Genomic DNA, 9,440 nt, shown 5'->3' with positions numbered 1-9,440 from the left:
TTCATTTTTGTCAGATTTGCTAACACTCGGTATTGAAGTGCTGTGTCAAAATAATCAAACAATTATAGCATCCTATTATTTAACCAAGCTTTAAACTGTGTAATATGACAAGTCTAGTAGGTGTTTTTAATATTAAATAAGCTTGAACATTGTTTTTGAGTTTAAACATAACTATTCATTGTTATTCATTGTAGTTGTAAATATTAAATAAATATAATTTGACTAAATCTGCCTGTAAACACTAAACTGCTTTGTCTTCGACATGAAGTATTTAGGACATGCAGCACATGGTTTGTCAAAAGCTCATTAATTAAGTCCTCATTTGCTCAACATTCCGATTCCCCAAATACGATTCAACAATTTCTACTAAAGCTGCAAAGCCTAATCTCATAAAATGTTTTCGCGACTACGGAAAGAACAATAACTTATGCACTTGCGCACTAGAACTACCCGAAGCACCAACTATTGACAATGTGACAAGAACCAAAATGATAGATATTTAGAATAAAGCGACTCAAACTAACTCAACTACATGTAGCTATGCACAGACTTCTACTCATACGACGGACAAGATGACCAAGACTACATACATGATACAGACTTGTTGGGACTTGACCTTGCAGCTCCTGCTTGCCTGTTTTTGTTCATATTTAATGTTTCTTTAGCCTCAAACAGACCCGCTTTAATAGATATTTGAAATGAAGCGACTCAAACTGACTCAACTACATGTAGCTATGCACAGACTTCTACTCATACGACGGACAAGATGACCAAGACTACATACATGATACAGACTTGTTGAGACTGAGTCTGCAGCTCCTGCTTGCCTGTTTTTGTTCATATTTAATGTCTCTTTAGCCTCAAACAGACCCGCTTTAATAGATATTTGAAATGAAGCGACTCAAACTGACTCAACTACAAGTAGCTATGCACAGACTTATCCTCATACGACGGACAAGATGGCTATGACTACATACATGATACAGACTTGTTGGGACTGAGTCTGCAGCTCCTGTTTGCCTGTTTTTGTTCATATTTAATGTCTCTTTAGCCTCATGCAGACCACTCTAATAGATATTTGGAATGAAGCGACTCAAACTGACTCAACTACATGTAGCTATGCACAGACTTCTACTCATACGACGGACAAGATGACCATGACTACATACATGATACAGACTTGTTGGGACTGAGTCTGCAGCTCTTGCTTGCCTGTTTTTGTTCATATTTAATGTTTCTTTAGCCTCATGCAGACCGCTTTAATAGATATTTGGAATGAAGCGACTCAAACTGACTCAACTACATGTAGCTATGCACAGACTTCTACTCATACGACGGACAAGATGACCAAGACTACATACATGATACAGACTTGTTCGGACTGAGTCTACAGCTTCTGCTTGCCTGTTTTTGTTCATATTTAATGTCTCTTTAGTCTCAAACAGACCGCTTTAATAGATATTTGGAATGAAGTGACTCAAACTGACTCAACTACATGTAGCTATGCACACACTTCTACTCATACGACGGACAAGATGACTATGACTACATACATGATACAGACTTGTTGGGACTTGACCTTGCAGCTCCTGCTTGCCTGTTTTTGTTCATATTTAATGTTTCTTTAGCCTCAAACAGACCCGCTTTAATAGATATTTGAAATGAAGCGACTCAAACTGACTCAACTACAAGTAGCTATGTACAGACTTCCACTCATACGACGGACAAGATGACTATGACTACATACATGATACAGACTTGTTGAGACTGAGTCTGCAGCTCCTGCTTGCCTGTTTTTGTTCATATTTAATGTCTCTTTAGCCTCAAACAGACCGCTCTAATAGATATTTGGAATGAAGCGACTCAAACTGACTCAACTACATGTAGCTATGCACAGACTTATCCTCATACGACGGACAAGATGGCTATGACTACATACATGATACAGACTTGTTGGGACTGAGTCTGCAGCTCCTGTTTGCCTGTTTTTGTTCATATTTAATGTCTCTTTAGCCTCAAACAGACCGCTTTAATAGATATTTGAAATGAAGCGACTCAAACTGACTCAACTACATGTAGCTATGCACAGACTTCTACTCATACGACGGACAAGATGGCTATGACTACATACATGATACAGACTTGTTGGGACTGAGTCTGCAGCTCCTGTTTGCCTGTTTTTGTTCATATTTAATGTCTCTTTAGCCTCATGCAGACCACTCTAATAGATATTTGGAATGAAGCGACTCAAACTGACTCAACTACAAGTAGCTATGCACAGACTTATCCTCATACGACGGACAAGATGACTATGACTACATACATGATGCAGGCTTGTTGGGACTGAGTCTGCAGCTCCTGTTTGCCTGTTTTTGTTCATATTTAATGTCTCTTTAGCCTCAAACAGACCGCTTTAATAGATATTTGGAATGAAGTGACTCAAACTGACTCAACTACATGTAGCTATGTACAGACTTCTACTCATACGACGGACAGGATGACTATGACTACATACATGATACAGACTTGTTCGGACTGAGTCTACAGCTTCTGCTTGCCTGTTTTTGTTCATATTTAATGTTTCTTTAGGCTCAAACAGACCGCAATAATAAATATTTGAAATGAAGCGACTCAAACTGACTCAACTACATGTAGCTATGTACAGACTTCTACTCATACGACGGACAAGATGACTATGACTACATACATGATACAGACTTATTGGGAATGGGGTCTGCAGCTCCTGCTTGCCTGATTTTGTTCATATTTCATGTCTCTTTAGCTTCATGCAGAACGCTTTAATAGATATTTTGAATGAAGTGACTCAAACTGACTCAACTACATGTAGCTATGCACAGACTTCTACTCATACGACGGACAAGATGACCATGACTACATACATGATACAGACTTGTTGGGACTGAGTCTGCAGCTCCTGCTTGCCTGTTTTTGTTCATATTTCATGTCTCTTTAGCCTCAAACAGACCGCTTTAATAGATATTTGGAATGAAGCGACTCAAACTGACTCAACTACAGGTAGCTATGTACAGACTTCTACTCATACGACGGACAAGATGACTATGACTACATACATGATACAGACTTGTTGGGACTTGACCTTGCAGCTCCTGCTTGCCTGTTTTTGTTCATATTTCATGTCTCTTTAGCCTCAAACAGACCCGCTTTAATAGATATTTGAAATGAAGCGACTCAAACTGACTCAACTACATGTAGCTATGTACAGACTTATACTCATACGACGGACAAGATGACCAAGACTACACACATGATACAGACTTGTTGGGACTGAGTCTACAGCTCCTGCTTGCCTGTTTTTGTTCATATTTAATGTCTCTTTAGCCTCATGCAGACCGCTTTGGTAGATATTTGGAATGAAGCGACTCAAACTGACTCAACTACATGTAGCTATGCAGAGACTTTTACTCATACGACGGACAAGATGACTATGACTACATACATGATATAGACTTGTTGGGACTGAGTCTGCAGCTCCTGCTTGCCTGTTTATGTTCATATTTCATGTCTCTTTAGCCTCATGCAGACCGCTTTAATAGATATTTGAAATGAAGCGACTCAAACTGACTCAACTACATGTAGCTATACACAGACTTCTACTCATACGACGGACAAGATGACCATGACTACATACATGATACAGACTTGTTGGGACTTGACCTTGCAGCTCCTGCTTGCCTGTTTTTGTTCATATTTCATGTCTCTTTAGCCTCATGCAGACCGCTTTAATAGATATTTGAAATGAAGCGACTCAAACTGACTCAACTACATGTAGCTATACACAGACTTCTACCCATACGACGGACAAGATGACCAAGACTACATACATGATACAGACTTGTTGGGACTGGGTCTGCAGCTCCTGCTAGCATGTTTTTGTTCATATTTAATGTTTCTGTAGCCTCAAACAGACAGCTTTAATAGATATTTAAAATGAAGCGACTCAAACTGACTCAACTACATGTAGCTATGCACAGACTTCTACCCATACGACGGACAAGATGACCAAGACTAGATACATGATACAGACTTGTTGGGACTGAGTCTGCAGCTCCTGTTTGCCTGTTTCTGTTCATATTTAATGTCTCTTTAGCCTCATGCAGACAGCTCTAATAGATATTTTGAATGAAGCGACTCAAACTGACTCAACTACAGGTAGCTATGCACAGACTTCTACTCATACGACGGACAAGATGACTATGACTACATACATGATACAGATTTGTTGGGACTGAGTCTGCAGCTCCTGTTTGCCTATTTTTGTTCATATTTCATGTCTCTTTAGCCTCATGCAGACCGCTTTAATAGATATTTGGAATGAAGCGACTCAAACTGACTCAACTACATGTAGCTATGCACAAACTTCCACTCATACGGCGGACAAGATGACCATGACTACATGCATGATACAGACTTGTTGGGACTGAGTCTGCAGCTTCTGCTTGCCTGTTTTTGTTCATATTTAATGTCTCTTTAGCCTCAAACAGACCGCTTTAATAGATATTTGGAATGAAGCGACTCAAACTGACTCAATTACATGTAGCTATGCACAGACTTCCACTCATACGACGGACAAGATGGCTATGACTACATACATGATACAGACTTGTTGGGACTGAGTCTGCAGCTCCTGTTTGCCTGTTTTTGTTCATATTTAATGTCTCTTTAGCCTCATGCAGACCACTCTAATAGATATTTGGAATGAAGTGACTCAAACTGACTCAATTACATGTAGCTATGCACAGACTTCTACTCATACGACGGACAAGATGACTATGACTACATACATGATGCAGGCTTGTTGGGACTGAGTCTGCAGCTCTTGCTTGCCTGTTTTTGTTCATATTTAATGTTTCTTTAGCCTCATGCAGACCGCTTTAATAGATATTTGGAATGAAGTGACTCAAACTGACTCAATTACATGTAGCTATGCACAAACTTCCACTCATACGGCGGACAAGATGACCATGACTACATGCATGATACAGACTTGTTGGGACTGAGTCTGCAGCTTCTGCTTGCCTGTTTTTGTTCATATTTAATGTCTCTTTAGCCTCAAACAGACCGCTTTAATAGATATTTGGAATGAAGCGACTCAAACTGACTCAATTACATGTAGCTATGCACAGACTTCCACTCATACGACGGACAAGATGGCTATGACTACATACATGATACAGACTTGTTGGGACTGAGTCTGCAGCTCCTGTTTGCCTGTTTTTGTTCATATTTAATGTCTCTTTAGCCTCATGCAGACCACTCTAATAGATATTTGGAATGAAGTGACTCAAACTGACTCAATTACATGTAGCTATGCACAGACTTCTACTCATACGACGGACAAGATGACTATGACTACATGCATGATACAGACTTGTTGGGACTTGACCTTGCAGCTCCTGCTTGCCTGTTTTTGTTCATATTTAATGTCTCTTTAGCCTCAAACAGACCGCAATAATAGATATTTGAAATGAAGCGACTCAAACTGACTCAACTACATGTAGCTATGTACAGACTTCTACTCATACGACGGACAAGATGACTATGACTACATACATGATACTGACTTGTTGAGACTGAGTCTGCAGCTCCTGCTTGCCTGTTTTTGTTTATATTTCATGTCTTTTTAGCTTCATGCAGACCGCTTTAATGGATATTTGGAATGAAGTGACTCAAACTGACTCAACTACATGTAGCTATGCACAGACTTCTACTCATACGACGGACAAGATGACCAAGACTACACACATGATACAGACTTGTTGGGACTGAGTCTGCAGCTCCTGCTTGCCTGTTTTTGTTCATATTTCATGTCTCTTTAGCCTCATGCAGACCGCTTTCATGGATATTTGGAATGAAGCGACTCAAACTGACTCAACTACATGTAGCTATGCACAGACTTCTACTCATACGACGGACAAGATGACCAAGACTACATACATGATACAGACTTGTTAGAACTGGGTCTGCAGCTTCTGCTTCCCTGTTTTTGTTCATATTTCATGTCTCTTTAGCCTCATGCAGACCACTTTAATAGATATTTGGAATGAAGCGACTCAAACTGACTCAACTACATGTAGCTATGCAGAGACTTCTACTCATACGACGGACAAGATGACCAAGACTACACACATGATACAGACTTGTTAGAACTGGGTCTGCAGCTTCTGCTTCCCTGTTTTTGTTCATATTTAATGTTTCTTTTGCCTCAAACAGACCCGCTTTAATAGATATTTGGAATGAAGCGACTCAAACTGACTCAACTACATGTAGCTATGCACAGACTTCTACTCATACGACGGACAAGATGACTATGACTACATACATGATACAGACTTGTTGGGACTGAGTCTGCAGCTCCTGCTTGCCTGTTTTTGTTCATATTTCATGTCTCTTTAGCCTCAAACAGACCCGCTTTAATAGATATTTGGAATGAAGCGACTCAAACTGACTCAACTACATGTAGCTATGTACAGACTTCTACCCATACGACGGACAAGATGACCAAGACTACACACATGATACAGACTTGTTGGGACTGGGTCTGCAGCTTCTGCTTGCATGTTTTTGTTCACATTTAATGTTTCTGTAGCCTCAAACAGACAGCTTTAATAGATATTTAGAATGAAGTGACTCAAACTGACTCAACTACATGTAGCTATGCACAGACTTCTACTCATACGACGGACAAGATGACTATGACTAGATACATGATACAGACTTGTTGGGACTGAGTCTGCAGCTCCTGTTTGCCTGTTTCTGTTCATATTTAATGTCTCTTTAGCCTCATGCAGACAGCTCTAATAGATATTTGGAATGAAGCGACTCAAACTGACTCAACTACATGTAGCTATGCACAGACTTCTACTCATACGGCGGACAAGATGACCATGACTACATACATGATACAGACTTGTTGGGACTGAGTCTGCAGCTCCTGTTTGCCTATTTTTGTTCATATTTCATGTCTCTTTAGCCTCATGCAGACCGCAATAATAGATATTTGGAATGAAGCGACTCAAACTGACTCAACTACAGGTAGCTATGCACAGACTTCTACTCATACGACGGACAAGATGACTATGACTACATACATGATACAGACTTGTTGAGACTGAGTCTGCAGCTTCTGCTTGCCTGTTTTTGTTTATATTTAATGTCTCTTTAGCCTCAAACAGACCACTTTAGTAGATATTTGGAATGAAGTGACTCAAACTGACTCAACTACATGTAGCTATGCACAGACTTCTACTCATACGACGGACAAGATGACCAAGACTAGATACATGATACAGACTTGTTGGGACTTGACCTTGCAGCTCCTGCTTGCCTGTTTTTGTTTATATTTAATGTCTCTTTAGCCTCATGCAGACAGCTCTAATAGATATTTTGAATGAAGCGACTCAAACTGACTCAACTACAGGTAGCTATGCACAGACTTCTACTCATACGACGGACAAGATGACTATGACTACATACATGATACAGACTTGTTGGGACTGAGTCTGCAGCTCCTGTTTGCCTATTTTTGTTCATATTTCATGTCTCTTTAGCCTCATGCAGACCGCTTTAATAGATATTTGGAATGAAGCGACTCAAACTGACTCAACTACATGTAGCTATGCACCGACTTCTACTCAAGCGGCGGACAAGATGACTATGGCTACATACATGATACAGACTTGTTGGGACTGAGTCTGCAGCTCCTGTTTGCCTATTTTTGTTCATATTTCATGTCTCTTTAGCCTCATGCAGACCGCAATAATAGATATTTGGAATGAAGCGACTCAAACTGACTCAACTACATGTAGCTATGCACAGACTTCTACTCATACGACGGACAAGATGACCAAGACTACATACATGATACAGACTTGTTGGGACTTGACCTTGCAGCTCCTGCTTGCCTGTTTTTGTTTATATTTAATGTCTCTTTAGCCTCAAACAGACCACTTTAGTAGATATTTGGAGTGAAGTGACTCAAACTAACTCAACTACATGTAGCTATGCACAGACTTCTACTCATACGACGGACAAGATGACCATGACTACATACATGATACAGACTTGTTGGGACTGAGTCTGCAGCTCCTGCTTGCCTGTTTTTGTTCATATTTCATGTCTCTTTAGCCTCATGCAGACCGCTTTAATGGATATTTGGAATGAAGCGACTCAAACTGACTCAATTACATGTAGCTATGTACAGACTTCTACTCATACGGCGGACAAGATGACTATGACTACATACATGATACAGACTTGTTCGGACTGAGTCTACAGCTTCTGCTTGCCTGTTTTTGTTCATATTTCATGTCTCTTTAGCCTCATGCAGACCGCTTTAATGGATATTTGGAATGAAGCGACTCAAACTGACTCAATTACATGTAGCTATGTACAGACTTATACTCATACGATGGACAAGATGACCATGATGACATATATGATACAGACTTTTTGGGACTTGACCTTGCAGCTCCTGCTTGCCTGTTTTACTTCATTTTTAACCTTTGTACTATATTAAATATAACTAAGGTTTATCAGCCAAAAGATTTGTTTTTATCATTCTAGTCTCCTCATACTCCCCGTGGTAAAAATGCTGGTTTCCTATTTCTGTGTGTCAATTCCAAGCAAAAAATACTATTGAAAAACATTTTGGGTTCAACACCAAATTTTCCAACCAAGTTATTTTAGAATGTAATTTTGACTTAATTCAAAGATAGAATTTCAATAAATTTTATACTTTTTAATAAAAGGTTCTTGGACTTCTCTCAAAACTTTTTCAAAACTCTAGAGCAAAGGCGTAAACATATTCTAATTAACTAGCTACTCCTTGTAGACACTATAAAGAGTGTTATTAGTGTAGGTTTGCTTATTAGGACAATACTAGTAGATTTCATTGTCATATCCAATCCCAATCGGAGTGATACATCTCCTCCATGCGTAATGTCACAGAATTACTGTTGGAATCCGTGTGATGGCTGAGTCTAGAAAGAAGGCTGTATTAACTTACAAAGTAGACTCGTGATGAAATACTAGATATGTGACATCAATATAAACCAAAAACAATGCATATTCTAAAATTATAAATAGTTTTAGATGCGGTCATGTACAGCCCTAAAATAATGAAACTTCAAACTCCTAAACGGATTATTCTCAATTTGCTATGACCACAGTAAGGATTGGCCAGTATGTCTCTGCTGTTGAGCCTCTTTGTTAAATCTACATTGTAAACAATGAAGAAACATATATGACCAATATAGTGTGGCTGGAATCAGCGAGAGGGCACAGATATGTAGATATATCCATATCAGCTTTGATGAAAGCCTCTGTATGTACTGCATTAAATTGAATGGAAGTTCAATTTATTAGTCTGTGGCGCGTACCACAGGCTAATAATTTAAATG

The sequence above is a fragment of the Watersipora subatra genome, chromosome 7, assembly GCF_963576615.1.
Source record: "Watersipora subatra chromosome 7, tzWatSuba1.1, whole genome shotgun sequence".
NCBI lineage: Eukaryota > Metazoa > Bryozoa > Gymnolaemata > Cheilostomatida > Watersiporidae > Watersipora > Watersipora subatra.
Note: the sequence above shows the minus strand (reverse complement) of the source record.